This window comes from Mauremys reevesii, linkage group 4 (genome assembly GCF_016161935.1).
Source record: "Mauremys reevesii isolate NIE-2019 linkage group 4, ASM1616193v1, whole genome shotgun sequence".
Lineage (NCBI taxonomy): Eukaryota > Metazoa > Chordata > Testudines > Geoemydidae > Mauremys > Mauremys reevesii.
In genome coordinates this window covers 7,534,620-7,551,022 of record NC_052626.1, presented here as the reverse complement: position 1 = coordinate 7,551,022, position 16,403 = coordinate 7,534,620, and the positions used below count along the sequence as shown (strand labels likewise).

The 16,403-nt window shown below is 46.9% G+C and overlaps 1 long non-coding RNA gene across 1 annotated transcript; it reads left to right on the top strand.

Moving 5' to 3' along the window:
- Positions 1-798: 798 nt before the first annotated feature.
- Positions 799-14,682, top strand: LOC120404904. The gene is made up of 3 exons (XR_005598243.1): positions 799-950; positions 9,957-10,067; positions 14,298-14,682. It is a non-coding gene; the product is annotated as an uncharacterized LOC120404904 (long non-coding RNA).
- Positions 14,683-16,403: the final 1,721 nt, after the last annotated feature.

Below are 16,403 nucleotides of genomic sequence, written 5' to 3'. Positions count from 1 at the left end.
TCCTTGCAGATTCACGTTGTGGAGTATGGAAACACCTCTTGCAGCAATATTTTACCTCCAGCCCCAGCCAATTAAAAAATTAAATTACTTTGTAGCTCTTTGACTCCAGGGAATGTTACAACTACATTACACAATGCATTATAGATTGGAGGCAACTTTTATCAGCCATGCCAGCCATGCTAAAGGAAACACAATGTCTCTAGAGGCCTCTCATTCTCTTTCAGTCCTTTCTTTTACAGACTGTTTCATCCAAAGGCGTGACACGCGGTTCGTCTCAGCAGCACGTCGGCAGAGGGAATGGTGATGACATGGATTATTTGGCTGCAGTTTTGCTTAGGGATTCCAAGATCATATCAGTGAAATGTCCCATCCACTCCCACAGTGAGGTCGTTTCCCTTCTTAAACGACAAATTGATAATTACCCTCCCATTACTAGAATAAAGAATGAAAAAGAAAAACCCACTTCCCTACCCAAATGACAAACAAATACTGCAATATTTTCTGCAGCTGTGAGCACAGACTTGGGTTAGAACAGAACCAGGAGTTAAGACTCATATTTGTTCTTCCCCCAATGATGCATTTAGGGTTGAAATGCAAAGATGAAATGAAAATTGCACTATACCCATTTACTGGACTGTAGTACAGAAATACCTTACCTTTAATAAATATTTCTCCTTTCGCGCATGCAGAGTTATTTTCCTGGACACATCACGGGTCACTGAAGATATCCCAGAATTCACCACTCTTTGACATCACAAGATATCAAGGGTTGCTATCTGTGATGTCACAGAATGCTGTATTACTGATCATGCTTTGGTGCTTGAATCTCAAGATAATAGGTGCCTTTTCCATGCCTAGGACAGATAGAGAGATTGAAGACATTCCAGCATCAAACAAACTGGAATTGCCAGCAAGATTTCAGAGAGGGGAATAAGGCTTTTGTATAAAAGGTAAGTCTTTGCTGAATGACTTGTCCCGCCTAGTTTAGCACATGCCTGACCCTAACTCAGGCACTGAGCCAGATTCTCATCAGGTGGCAATGGTCATCATTCCATTGTTTCCAGTAGAGCTATGCCAATCTACACCAGCTGAGGATCCAGCCCATAATTTTAGTAAATATTATGGTGTAGCAGGGTGCTGGTGCAAAAGCACCTAATTACCCCTGCTCAGCCAGCTCCAATCAAGGGAAACAGATTGGGGCTGGTGAAACAGACCTGATGCCTGGCCTGGGGATTGGCTCCACCTGCAGGCCTGACAAGCCAGCAGTTAAGGGCTGGGAGCCAGAAGAAAAGGCAGCCAGGAAAAGGTCAGACTCCGAGCTGTGGGCTGACTGCAGGAAAAGAGGGAACTACCCCTGTAAGCCTTGTAACTAGCTCAACATTGGTGTAGGAGAACTGTGTGTGTGTAAATAAAGCACGGGTGGTGCATCACTGAAAGCCTCTCTGCACTTTATTGGGACAACCAGCAGGCTCTGGAAGAGGGATATGACAGAGAACCTGTCACATAGGTGTAAGAATTGTCCCAGACAGTTACATTCTGCCCATAACTCCCAGATTCCAGCTGCTTTCTCTCTGCCCAGTCAGGGATGCACTATTTCCCAGAAATCGTCCATATCAGAACAGCATATTCGTAATGTGTGGTTTTGGCTTAGGAAAGAATTTGCAAATCTGCCTCAGAAATACATGGTTAACGCTCAGCCAAGCATTAGAGCCATATCTGGAGCTAGACTCTGTACTACAAATGTCGTCTGTTTGTTCAAGTGTCTTGTTTTGACTTCAAAGCGCAAAACAAGGTTTCTAGCAATTCTCTGATCTGAAAAATTCAGTTGTGGTTCCTACAGCAACTGTCACTCAGCTGCATGGCACATATGCCGCATGCTTTGCCAGCCACAAGGTGTTTCACAGAATGACAAGCTATTTAGAACAAGTTCCCCCACAGCTGCAATGCAGCCATCTCTGGGGTAGGATGTGGCAGCCAATAGAATGTAGCCAGCAATACTACATAGTAGTTTTAGGCTATGTGAAGGAGAATGCTGTAGCCTGTCTCCTTCCATCCCATCTAAATTTTCTAACATCTCCTCATCCCATGTCCAGCCACCAACCTAAGCCTAGCAAGGCCAAAACAGATCTCTTGATCTTTCCTCCCATGTCTTGCCCGTCTGCCCTCCTTTCTTCATCACTCTGGACAACACCACCACTCTGCCTGTCACTCAGACCCGTAACCTTCCCTTTGACTCTGCCCTAGTCAACAGGCAATGTCCAAATCTCTCTACTTCTTCCTGCATAAGATCTCCAAGATAGGCTGGCTTTTCCTCCCGGCAGCACAGCCAAGCCCTCATCTTCTCATTTCCTCCTCTGGCCTTGAGGATCCCATCATGTCCCTCTTACATTCATTCAAAATGCTGCTGCAAAGCTCTTCCTGGCTCATTGCTCCAACCATGTCACCCCCTTTTTTGCATCCCTTCATTGGCTTCTTGTCTTCACTTTTAAGGCCTTTACGTATCATGACGTATTCAGGAACAGGCCATTGCTGGCTGCCTCCTCTCCACTAGCAATGCCAGCCTTTATTAACCATCATTCTAATTCTCCTTCAAACACCCTTGTGTTCTCTTCCATGCCTTGGCTCTCATGATGCCTTGTTCTGCTAGATGGAAGAGCCATCTATGGCTAGAAATCTTTCCCATGAAGGTTCCTGTTGATTGTGACCAAGTCACCTATTAACTTTCTCTAATAAAACTAAATAGATTGAGCATCTTAAGTCTCAATATAAGGCATGAGTGATGTTATTGACATAAACTGTGACTGTATTGATCGTTGTTGCAACCAGGGTCCTATGGTTGCACCAGTTCTTATACAGAGGCGGCCAAGTGGGGTGTCTATGGGAAGGTTGTAGTTTGCTGGTTATGATTATGCTGTCTGGATGTGGGGATCTTTTTTGCATTTGAAGTTAAGAATACAGTACTGGCTATGTATTTGTTTCATTCTAAGTAGCCTCAGTGAAGCATTTGGTCAGCTTCCTGAGAATGGGCACTTACTGAGAATGGTCCTATCAAGAAACACTTAACTGACAGTGGACTTTGAGAGATTCCAATCCACATCTGAGCTTTCCTGGGAACATTCAAACTAACATGTAAACAATGGCGTCGGCCTGCAAAAAGCTGAATCATTCATAGACATGCGACTTGCCCAGGTGACTGCAAAGTCCATCTTGTTAAGGGCATTTTACACAGGAGAACAAAGGGGTTTCCACCCACAAGAGAGACTATATAAGGCCCTGGAAACCCGTCCATTTTGTCTTCAACTGGCTCAAATTGATGCCTGAAAGAAACTGGAACAAAGGACAGTAACTATGGGGGTGTGACAGGTTTCAGAGTAGCAGCCGTGTTAGTCTGTATCCGCAAAAAAAACAGGAGTACTTGTGGCACCTTAAAGACTAACAAATTTATTTTAGCATGAGCTTTCGTGAGCTACAGCTCACTTCTTCGGATGCATAGAATGGAACACACAGACAGGAGATATTTATACATACAGAGAACATGAAAAGGTGGAAGTATGCATACCAACAGGCAGAGTCTAATCAATTGAGATGAGCTATCGTTAGCAGGAGGAAAAAAACTTTTTGAAGTGATAATTAAGATGGCCCATAGAAGGTGTGAGGAGAACTTAACATAGGGAAATAGATTCAATTGGTGTAATGACCCAACCATTCCCAGTCTTTGTTTAACCCACAGTTAATAGTATCTAGTTTGCATATTAATTCAAGTTCAGCAGTTTCTCTTTGGAGTCTGTTTTTGAAGTTTTTTTGTTGCAAAATTGCCACCTTCAAGTCTGTCACTGAGTGGTTAGAGAGGTTGAAGTGTTCTCCCACTGGTTTTTGAATGTTGTGATTCCTGATGTCAGATTTGTGTCCATTTATTCTTTTGCATAGAGACTGTCCGGTTTGGCCAATGTACATGGCAGAGGGGCATTGCTGGCACATGATAGCATATACTAGATACTATTAACTGTGGGTTAAACAAAGACTGGGAATGGTTGGGTCATTACACCAATTGAATCTATTTCCCTATGTTAAATTCTCCTCACACCTTCTATGGACCATCTTAATTATCACTTCAAAAAGTTTTTTTCCTCCTGCTAACGATAGCTCATCACAATTGATTAGACTCTGCCTGTTGGTATGCATACTTCCACCTTTTCATGTTCTCTGTATGTATAAATATCCCCTGTCTGTGTGTTCCATTCTATGCATCCGAATAAGTGAGCTGTAGCTCACGAAAGCTCATGCTTAAATAAATTTGTTAGTCTTTAAGGTGCCACAAGTACTCCTGTTTTTTATGGGGGTGTGAGTGATTGCTGGACCCAGAGTAGGAAGGAGTCTAGTCTGTCAAAGAAGCTTATTGGAACATCTCTGAGGGTGAGATTTACTTGCATTTAGTTTCATACTGTATTAGGCTTAGACTTGTGTGTTTTGTTTTATTTTGCTTGGTAATTTACATTGTTCTGTCTGTGATTACTTGGAACCACTTAAATCCTACTTTTTATATTTAATAAAAATCACTTTTTGCTTATTAACCCAGAGCACATAATTAATACCTGGGGGAGCAAAGAGTTGTGCACCTCTCTCTCTCTCTCTCTCTCTATCAGTGATAGAGAGCGAACAATTTATGAGTTTTACCCTGTATAAACTTTATACAGAGTAAAATGGATTTGGGGTTTGGATCCCATTGGGAGCTGGGTACCTGGGTGCTAGAGACAGGAGTACTTTCTAAGCCATTTTCAATTAAGTCTGCGGCTTTTGGGGGACGTGGTTCAGACCTGGGTCCGTGTTTGTAGAAGGCTAGCGTGTCTGGCTCAACCAGACAGGCTACTGAAGTCCCAAGCTGGCAGGGAAAATGGGCTCAGGGGTAGTCTCAGCACATCAGGTGTCAGTCCCAAGGGAGGTCTTTGTGACCCAACCCCATCACTGCATGTAATCTTGAATCATTCTTGTCGATCTTTTCTCAGCCTTTTCCAACACCCTTTTTGAAGTGCTGACATCAGAACGGGACACAGTATTCCAGTAATGGTTTCACTAATGCTGGATTCAGAGGTAACACACCTTCTCCTGCTACTAGATATTCCCCTGCTTGTACGTCCGAGGATTGGGTTTACCCTCTCTTATTTACAGCACTTGGAGATCATGTTCACTTGGTTATCCACCATTACCCACAAGTCCCTTTCAGGGTCACTGCATTCCAGGATTCCCATCTGTCCTAGCACCTACGTTCTGTTCCTAGATGCATGACTTTGTTCAAACAAGCACCCCTTCCCCTGGTTAACCAAGTGATCCTGTTCAGCCTCTATACCTCACCTGTCCCCACCATTATTCATCACTCCACTAGTTTGTCATCTCATCTGCAAGTTTTACCAGCAATGATTTTATATTTTCTTCCAGGTCATTGATAAAGATATTGACTAGTGTTGGACTCAGAACAGATCCCTGCCGGACCACACTAGAGACACCCATATAGGATGAGGATTGCTCAGCTATGATTACTTTTTGCCATCTATCCAGCTAGCCAGTTTTTAATCTATTTAATATGGGCTACAATGATTTTGTATAGTGCCATTTTTTTGTCAGAATATCACGCAGGACAAACTTTACAGAAGTCTGAGTATCTATGTCAACATGATTACCTTTATCCACCAAATCTGTAATCTCATCAGAAAATGTCTGACAAGACCCGTTTTCCATAAAACCAAGTTGACTGGCATGAATTACACTACCATCCTTTAATTCTTTCCTGATTGCATCCCATATCAGCCTTTCCATGATTTAACCCAGAACGAATGGCAAGCTAAGTTGCCTATAGTGAAATCCCACCTGTGACATCCCATTTACCCTTTTTGAAGATTGGTATGATATTAGACTTTCTCCAGGCCCCTGGAATCTCCCCAGTGTCCTAGGATTTGTCATAAATCAACACTAGTGATTCAGAGAGCTCTCAGCCAATTCTCTTAATACTCTTTGGTGCAAGTTATCCAATACTGAAGATTTTAAAATATTTAACTTTTATAGTTGCTGTTTAACATTGTAAACGGGTCAACTCACCCCTGCGGCGCCACCTACTGGTTGCTCTCCGAAGTTAGGCCAGTCCAGCCCTGGAGCACCCTCTGCAGGCTGGTGATCCACCTGTTCGTAGGCCCCCGTGTCCCTCCCTGGACCCGGTGCCCTTTTACATGGGGTGCTGCCCCTAGCAGTAACCCCTTTCTCTCTGGGTCTCCCTTTCTGTCTCAGGGAACCCCCACCCTCTATCCCTACCTTGCCTCAGTATTTGGCTACTGCCAGTCGTTGTCTAGCCCCACGCTCTGGGGCAGACTGCAGTCTCAGCCTACTCATCACAGGCAAAGTTGGGTTTGGACCTGCTGCTTTGTCCTACCCCTAGGTTGCCCCCTGCAACCCCCAGTACTTTTGGCCCACTGCTAGGCCGCAGCCTGGGGCTTTCTAGGCCAGAGCTCCCCGGCTCCTCAGCCTTCCTCAGCCCTGCTGCACTCAGGTATCTAGTTTCAAGCCCTAAGCAGCCAGGCCCATCTCTCTCTATCGCCAGAGAGAGACTGTATGGCTCCTGGCTCCCCTGGCCTTTTATAAGGCCTGTGGCTCAGTTTGGGGCGTGGCCCCAGCTGCAGCCACTTCCCCAATCAGCCTAGCCTGAAGGCTGTCTTCTCAAGCCCTGCCAGGCCACTTTTTAAACCCCTTCGGGCAGGAGCAGGGTCCACCCTGCTACAACATCCTCCCTAGTTATAGATGGAATAGAAAGTATTGTCATTAATGAATACATAATCTGATTTCTTTTCAAATACAGAACAGAATTATTTGTTGAATACTTCTGCCTTTTCTACAACATGATGGACAATTTTAGCATCCTTGTCTAGTGGCAGGCCTATATCATTGCTAGGATCTTGTTTGCTCCTGATAGAATGAAATAATTCTGTCTTGTTGTCTTTAAATTTGCTGGCCACAGATTTTTTTACTGATCCCTTTAGCTTCCATCGTCAATTGCCCACATTTCCTAAGTGCAGATTTGTACTCATCACTATCAGCTTCCTCATTTGCTGTTATTTTAACTGAGCTCTCTGTAACAGTGTCACACCAACCTCTCACAAGCACACCTCTCTTCTGGTCAGGTGTCTGCCCTCTTTTGACAGTCCCAGCCTTGCTGTCAGGCCATACCCCCAGAGCTTTCTCCCTGGAGACGATAGTTTTGCCCTCTTGGTCTGTTCCAGCCCTAGCTCGCTAGCTGTGCTTCTTAGCAGTTTAGCTCCCCTTCTAGGGGTTTATCACTTTGACTGTAGGCCAGTTTCCCAGCAGCCTATAGAGGGGGGGACCAAGGCCCTCCCACTACTCTGGCTCCCAGCCCAGGGACCCTAAGAATAGCAGCCACATGCCACCATGGCCCTTTAATTACACTGCTTTCCGTTCCCTAGGCCACATCTCCAGCCCTCACCAAAGCTTCAACCTTACCTCAGGGCTCATCTAAATTCAGGCCCAGCAGCCAGCCAGGAGGTCTTACTCGCTGTCCCAGCCCTGTCAGCACTGAGCTGTCCATGGTGCTGCAGTTCCCTTTGGCCAGCCAGGAGTATTACCCACACTCATCTAGCTTCAGCAAGGGACTGACTGGCTCTGGGTCTGCAGCTCCTTTTATATGGCCCTCCTAGGCCCTGATTGGCTATTCCCTCCAGCCTCTCTGATTGGCTGCTTCCCTTGCAGCCACTTTAGGCTGCTTGGAGGACTCCTCTACTGTTCCTTTCTTGGGGCAGGCAGAACACTGAGGCCTCCAGCAAGGGGCTTCCGGGCCTAGTCCACCCCGTCACACTTTCACCTCCTCCCTGAACCAGGAGGGTTTTTCTTTGTTTTCACCTTTGAGAAACTGGCTTGTTTAAAGCATCAAGTATATAAATAGTACTGGTCTGACTATATCCTTGCACATCACAAATCAATTTAGATCATGATCACACGATCACTTAAAATGGTGGCTGTTTGAAGCTGCTCAAGGAGTTGATATGTTAGAAGTAATCACAGTGGCCATCACTACTGGAACAACTTACCAAGGGCTGTAGTGGATTCTCCACCACTGGCAACATTTAAATCAAGACTGGATGTTTTTGTAAAAGATATAACCAAATTCAAAAAGGAATTTATTCTGGGACATCCTGTGACCTGTGTTATACAGGAGGTCAGGCTAGATGATCACTGTTGTCCTTCAAATCTGTGAGATAAAATGGGCAGAGTGCAGGTGAAACGGTCAAAGGAGCATGATACTCTTAATTTAACTCCTCAGATTCATTAGCAGACTGGGGGCCCGATTTAATTCTCTCTTGATTAAAATTAGGAGTAATTCAAAAACACTTAAGAGTAAGAAAATAATTTCACAAGCACCATCAATTTTTTTTAATTAGCAACAGTAGAGTTGTTGATCATTGAGTAAGCCTAGCTCTGAAGCATAATGTAAATGTTTGGATTTTCTGTAGGATGCTTCCCAGCAGCATTCAGCCTGGAGGGAAGGACTTCCCTGGGTACTGCTACACCAGCCAGGCCAAGTTATGAGTCTCGTAAGAGTCTCATAAGAATGGCCATACTGGGTCAGACCAATGGTCCATCTAGCCCAATATCCTGACTTCAGGTAGTAGCCAGGTGCCCCAGAGGGAATGAACAGAACAGGGCAATTATCAAGAGATCCATCCCCCATCGTCCAGTCCCAGCTCCTGGCAGTCTCCTGAAGAGCAATTTTGCTATCTCCTTTTAGAGTGCACTAAATGGCACATATTTTCAAAGGCATTTCAAAGGGATTACCCACAATCCCCCCAGCAAACACATATACATTATTCTTCCATTCTCACTCAGCAAATTACACAGCCTTCTGGGGACCGTACTCAGGGTCTAATGGAGCTTTGAATGACTTCAGACAGAGCAGGCAGTAGTGGACTTCTCCAGGATTTTAATACACAACAGGCTGCCGCTTGATTAAATCCCACAGACGAAGATTCTCCCTGTTAATATTCCAGTGTTTTCTTCCACTTCCAACAGCAAGAAATGGGAGCTATGGAGATTATTTAATACTATAACAAATGCTTCATGACAACTCAGGTGAGTTTTTAACAAGAGCATGTTGCCTCCTAAGGCAGCATTACAGTTATTAAGTGTTTGCTTTGTTAACCATTAGATTTCACTACAGGCACACAACTGATGCTTTTAATACAGAAAGCGTGTGTGTGTTGTGTTTTTAATTACAGACTGTTATAAAAAAATCACTGAATATTTCAAATCCTTCTAGTAATAATCTATTAATGGGAGTATGGATGGCAGGGGTAGTTTCCTTATGCTAAGGAACCAGACCCCTAAGAAAGAAAAGAATCATCTCCACCAAATAGCACAAAAGGGCAAATACTGACCTCACCTGAATTCATGTGCCCCCGTCCATTTCAATTGGTGTGATCACACAGGCGCTGATTATTATTAATAATTATTATTTTATTGTATGGATCTGGCCCCCAAACTGTGCTCCTGTACATGCTTCATAGATGGAAAGAGACAGTGGGCCAGATATTTAAAGGGATTTAGATGCCTACAAATGCAGACCAGCACCTAGGCCCTAAGTCCTACTGAAAGGGATTGGAGCGAGGCATGTAGGGTTCAGGAAAATCCTACCAGGCGCCTACCTGCATCTTTAGGCACCTAAGTACCTTTAAAAATCTGGCCCAAAAGCTACCACCACAGAGTTTACAGTCTCAGGCACCGGGCCTGCCAAATTCATACATGGGTCACTTCACGTGTGAGCATAGTCAGTGGTACCTCCCAGGCATAAAGCCTACGCCTCTGCAAAACGAATAGTAATCCCAAGCTCCTCTATAGCACTGTTCATCAGCAGATCTCAAAGCACTTTGACAAAGGCGCTCACGGGCATCATTTCTGTTTTACAGACGGGGAAACTGAGGCACAAAGTAGGCCTGTGTCTTGCCCCAGGTTACTCAGCTGGCCAGTGGCAGAGCCAGGGATAGAATTCAGGTCTCCTGAGTCCCAGCCTCACGTCTGTAAGTATTTGCAGAAATCAGGCCAAAGGTCCCTGCTGAGAAATAGCCGTGGTAGCAGAGCAGACCAGCTTAGCTACACCCCTTCATGCCTGGGAGAAGGACCAACTCCTCTCCTCTCCTGACCAAAAATGCTCCCTGCCCACCCACCCCATTGCGTCCCTGAATTCCCCCTGCACTGGAAGCTCTGGGATGCAAAGCAGGGGAGTCCTTTGCCTTGAGGTTATTCCTGCAGGTGCACAGGGCAAGTGCAGCATATCGCGCCTGCCTGACACCCGGTGCCCCACACCACCTCCAGCCCCTGCACATGTGATGTCTCTGATGCTGAGAGCACCCTGAGGCTGTTTGCCAGAGGACTTGCTGCCCATCAGCAAGGAGCACAGCCATTGCTAAGCTCCCCCTCACGTACTGCCCGCTGTCGTGCCGTCGCACACCTTAGCCAGCATTCTTCCTCTCTTTGCTTTGTGGATTGCGCTGGTGCCGTTCCTAGTTGGGAACCAGAACCCACGAAGTCTTCACCGACAATCTCAGTGCAGCGGTGCTGGACAAACGCTGTGTGAGCCAGCCAGCCACGCTCCCTGTATATTAAATGCATAAATCTAGCACGATTGCCAGCCAGTCAGAAAGCCACGAGGCTCGTCAGTGGGACTGAGGCTGAGAAGGAAGAGAGAACATCTTGGCACCTATTTATTCAAAGTTCAAATAGGGCCTGATCCAAAGCCCACTGAAGTCCGTGGTGAGACGCCTCCTAATTTGGGTGGGCTTTGGAGCAGGCCCCGTTTTCACCTTTCAAATGTGCAAATCTTATAACCTACTTAAAGGGGTGCAAGCTAAATGACACCTCCGCTGGTCCTCTCACATGGCTTTGCACCTGCCATGAATTAGGACCAGGAATCCGGTTACCCAAGCCAGGAGCCTGGCACCACAGCCGGTAGGGCTGGAGAAGGGGCGGGGTTGGGAACAAGGCAGGCACAGGAGCGATGGCAGCAGCAGAGAAGCCAGAGATCAGTTATTGCTGTTGGGCTTAAGAGCAGGCTTGCTGACTGCCTTGGCCAATCAGGCTGGTCAATCAGGAGCCAGGCTGGGGCTCAGCGGTGCCCACAGGCAGCCTGGAGACTGGGCAGGCGCAGCTGCAAGTCCTCATTGCTGACACCATCTCCTGGAGTCGCTGCGGCCTGAAACGTAACACACGGATGTGTCTCCAGTTCTGTATTCAGTACAGAATACACTGCTAGAAGCAAGGCATTAGCTCAATATTCCGTTGAATCTGTGACCCTGCTCAGGGAAACCTCTTTCTAGATCATCCTTAATACTAGAACAGGAGCGTTTAATTTAATCTGCTCAGCTGTACATCCCACACCAGCTCCCATATTACACCTCCCACCAGCTTTAATCATCTTTTGCACACGGCGAGGGAATGTCTCATTGCATTTTTGAAGCTGTCGTAGTGTCGTCAGCTCGATGCATCACAATGAGCCTCCCCACTCCCCGAGAGGCAGGTGGGGTTATCCACCCCTCACAGACAGGGGCGCGTCAGGCACAGAGAGATGGAGGCTGACATTGACAAGGAATGTTGAGACATGAAAGATTTTCAACAGCTATAGCAGGAATGTAACTGAATAGCAAGGCAGAGATACTGACGCTAGTTCCCAGTGATGGGGTATAGAATTATCAAGTTTTAACTGTCATAATGTGGTGTAAAGCAGGCAAGATTGTCCCTTTCCCCCCTCGCTCAATAGAAATTGGTCCAGGTAGCCCTCACATCTGTATACACTGGGAGTAACTCCGCTGAAGTCACTGGCATTAAATCAGTGTAAAACCCAGCATACGTGAGAAGAGAAGCAGGCCCACGCAACAATCCAAACTTACCCACAAATGGGTAACTCAGATAATAACAGAACACCAACCTCAGCCTATGCTTCCTCTCCAAACTTTGCTGTTTCTTGCATTTCCCTGAAAGGCCTCCTTGTCTTGTTCCTCTACCTGCAAATGAAAGTGTACGAGAGAGAGCCACTCCGGGCCCTTTTAGCCTGGCTGGAGTTAGCAAGGAGTACCTGCCACTCTGGCCACATCCACCCTACACAGTTTTGTCGGCAAAAGTCAGCTTTCATCAACAAAACATACGCCAACATACTAAACCCACCTGGATGAGGGGCATAGAGCTTTTTGCAATGAAGTAAGAGCGATGTAGTGTAAGTGTAGACACTGCATTGCTTATGTTGCCCTAAGAGGCCTCTAGGAGGTGTCTCAAAACACCCATCGTGACCACTCTGGTCACCAGTTTGAACTCTGCTGCCTCGCAGCCAGGTACACAAGCAGGCACCCCTCCCCCTAAAGCAGGTGTAGGCAACCTATGGCATGCGTGTCAAAGGTGGCACACAAGCTGATTTTCAGTGGCACTCACACTGGCCACCGGTCCGGGGGGCTCTGCATTTTAATTTAATTTTAAACGAAGCTTCTTAAACATTCTAAAAACCTTATTTACTTTACATACAACAATAGTTTAGTTCTATATTATAAACTTATAGAAAGAGACCTTCTAAAAACGTTAAAATGTATGACTGGCACGCGAAACCTTAAATCAGAGTGAATAAATGAAGATTCGGCACAGCACTTCTGAAAGGTTGCCGACCCCTACCCTAAAGCATACTGGGTCAGACCAAACGTCCATCTAGCCCAGTGTATCCTGTCTTCCAACAGTGGCCAGTGCCAGGTGCCCCAGAGGGAATGAACAGAACAGGGAATCATCTGCAATTTTTAAAATTGCTCTTCCTGTTTGCTTGGTGTGGAGCGCTCACATAGCATCTTCCCAGCTGACCACGGTGGCTCCCCGCAGCAAACACGCTCCTGCCTGGAGTACAACAAAGTTGTTGGATCTGCTGGGTCAGTGGGGAGAAGAGGCTTTTCAGTCACAGCTCTGCTCCAGGTGTAGGAACTTAGATAGCTATGAGCAGATTGCTCGTCTCATGCAGGAGAAGGGGCACAGAAGGGACACACAGCAGTGCCGTGCTAAGATCAAGGAGCTGAGGCAGGCGTACCAGAAGGTAATGGAGACCAATTGTCGGTCTGGTATGTTGCCAAAGACATGCCACGTCTACAAGGAGCCGAATGCCATCCTCAGTGGCGACCCCACCTCCATCGCCAAGAACCCCATGGATACTATGGGGGACTGAAGGCAGCGGCCAGTGGAGTGAACCCCAAGGACAAAGTGGTGGATGCAGAAGTGGAGCTGGAGAAGGATGGGGGACAGGCAACAGGGACATCCGGTGGCGTGGTGATCCAGGACCTTTTTTTAAGCCTGGAGGGGTCTAGCCAGTCCCAGCACTCCAGCCCTGGCACGCTTGACCCCAGTAAGTACTCATTGTGCTTTGATATTGCAGAGAGAGATGAGGTAGAGCTCTGCTTTTGTTGTTGTTGTTCCAGGGTAGAAGAGGGATAGAAATAACCAGCACTAGCGCTGTTTGCATCAGCTTTTTATTCCCCTGTGCAATGAGGCACAGGGGGCCCTGCAGAAAAGTTTGTTGATGCACACGGGGATGTCCTGGAAATCCTCCATAGAGATCTCTAGGAAACTTTCCTGGAGGTACTCTGCAATTCTCTGCTGAAGGTTCCTTCTTGTTTTTTCCCCCGTGCCAATCGGCAATCACCTCTGCAGGCATCATAGCGGCACACAGGTAAGCAGCACACGGACCAGATCTGTAGCCACAAGCATGCAGAAGCTGCACCCTTGCATCCTTGGTTACCCCAAGGAGCATGATATCAGCTGCTGTCCCCCCCGCACCACACCTGTGGGAAACAGTGTCAGTATTCAGAATAGTAACCCTGAGTGCTGTTATTGATATCCCTGTGAAACTCACCACCACCACCCTTTCTCTCATCTCTCATGCAAAACCATGCTCTGAAGTGTCCTTAGCTTCTGTTTGCCAGAAGCTGGGAATTGGCAACAGGGGATGGATCACTTGGTGATTACTTGTTCTGTTCATTCCCTCTGAAGCCCCCCTGGCCATTGTAGGAAGCAGGGTACTGGGCTAGATGGACGATTGGTCTGACCCAGTATGGCCGTTCTTGTATTCTTATCTTGCCCCTCCCCGTCCCCCCCGGGCCAAACTCACCATAGTTAGGGCTCTCACCGCACTGTGTGCCTGCCAAGTAAGCATGAGAAAGTGATCTAACTTGTCTGAATCAGGGCTATGAGTGCACTCATAATAGTGCCTCTGTCTATTGTTTCTTTAGCTTCTGCAGATGTGCCCTTGAGGGTTTCCTCCTGCACACCAGCTGAGCGGCTCCGAGTGATAAGGAGACAAACCAGGAGAAGTAAGGAAAACATGTTCAGGGAGGTGTTACATTCGTCAGATGCAGCTGATAGCAAGCAGAGAGCATGGAGAGAGACTATAAATGAAAGACTGAGAATGGATAGCCAGGAGAGGAAATAGGGGCAGGAGTGGATGATACAGGGGCAGGAGCAGATGATACAGCTTCTGGAGGATCAAACAGACATGCTGAGGTCCCTGATTGTGCTCCAGGTGGAACACATGCATGCTTACCCCCCTCTGTAGCCCATACAGAACTGCCTTCCATGCCCTCCCCGATGATTAAAAATGTACTTATAGAATGAAAATGAATCTTTATTTGTCTACACATCACGGTGGTTGCTGCTGAAATTTATACACAGTGTCAATCAGTGTATTTGCAGAAACAGCGAATGACCACACAGAAATCATTACAAGGGTCAGACTAAGGTGCAAGAAAACAATGCCTGGCTCAAAGCATTGCAGAAAGGCACAATACTGGGGCTCATTATCAAAATGCTTCTTCAAAGCCTCCCTAATTTGAATAGCCCCTGGTTGAGCCCCTCTAACAGCCCTGATATCTGGCTGCTCAAAAGCAGCCACCAGCCGATCCACCTCAACTTCCATCCCTGTGGAAACTTTTCCCCTTTAGCTTCACAAATGTTATGCAGAGCACAGCAGGCTGCTATGACTATGGGGATATTTTCCTCATTAACGTCTAACCTGCCAAAAAGGCAGCGCCAGCGACCCTTTCATCTGCCAAAGGCACATTCAAGGGTTGTTCTGCACCTGCTGAGCCTGTGGTTAAAGTGCTCTTTGACGCTGTTAAGATTTCCAGTGTAAGGCTTCATGAGCCACCAAGAACAAGAGGTAGGTTGAGTCTCCCAGGATCACAACTGGCATTTCCACATCCTCAATTGTAATCTTCCAGGCTGAAAATTAAGTCCCTGCTTGCAGCTTCCTATACACGCCAGTATTAAGATTTGTGTGTCATGCACTACCCTGCAGTGATATCAGTGAAACGATCCCGGTGATCCACCAGCACCTGCAATACCATAGAGAAGTAGCCCTTTCTGTTAATGTACTCCATCACAAGGTGATCTGGGGCCAAAATGGGGATATGCGTTCCATCTATCACCCCGCTGCAGTTAGGGAATCCCATTGCCACAAAGCCACCCATTATTTCCTGCACATTGTCCAGAGTCACAGTCCTTTGTAGCAGGAGGTGATTAATGGCCCTGCACACTTACATGACTGCAACCTCCACTGTGGACCTCCCACCTCCAAACTGATTTGCAATTGGTCTGTAGCAGTCTGGAGTTGCCAGCTTCTACACAGCGATCGCCACTCGCTTCTCCACTGGGAAGGCAGCACATCTGAAAGTTAGCAGCCACTGCTCATCATCCCTTACATGCATCACAATGTGATCCCACCACTCAGTGCTTGTTTCCTGAGCCCAGTACTGATGGTTCACCATGTGTGGCTGCTCCATGAATGCCAACAGCAATCTGGAATTGTTCCTTTCCATGGCACACAGCAGGGCAGACACCACATTGCCATCATCAGATTTGCATTTCATGAAATACTGTAGGATCAGTCATGTTGTGTTCATAACACTCATCACAAGACTGGAGAGCAGTGCAGGATCCATGCTTTCAGGCAGAGATGGCAGGTGCACAGTTTACAGGTGCTGTTGAAAAGCAGCATGAAAGGTAGTCAGAAGTCCATAGACTGATGGGACGCAGAAAATTGCATCATGGGACAGTGAGCCTGCCCCATGAGGCACTGCAATCCCTTTCCAGGACTCCCAGTGGCAGCTGGGGGTGAGTTGCACAGTGGGACAGCTACCCATGGGACACTGCTCTCTCTGTCAATGCAGGAGCACCTACTGTAGACACGCTCCACCGACAGAAGGAGCGTTGTGTGGTCACGCAACAGCGGTTCAATTACATCGACTTAAGTTGATGTAACTTTGGAGTGTAGACATGGCCTCCGACTCCACAGTCACTGCCCAACATCAGTGTTGAAATATCCACCATCAGAATGACAT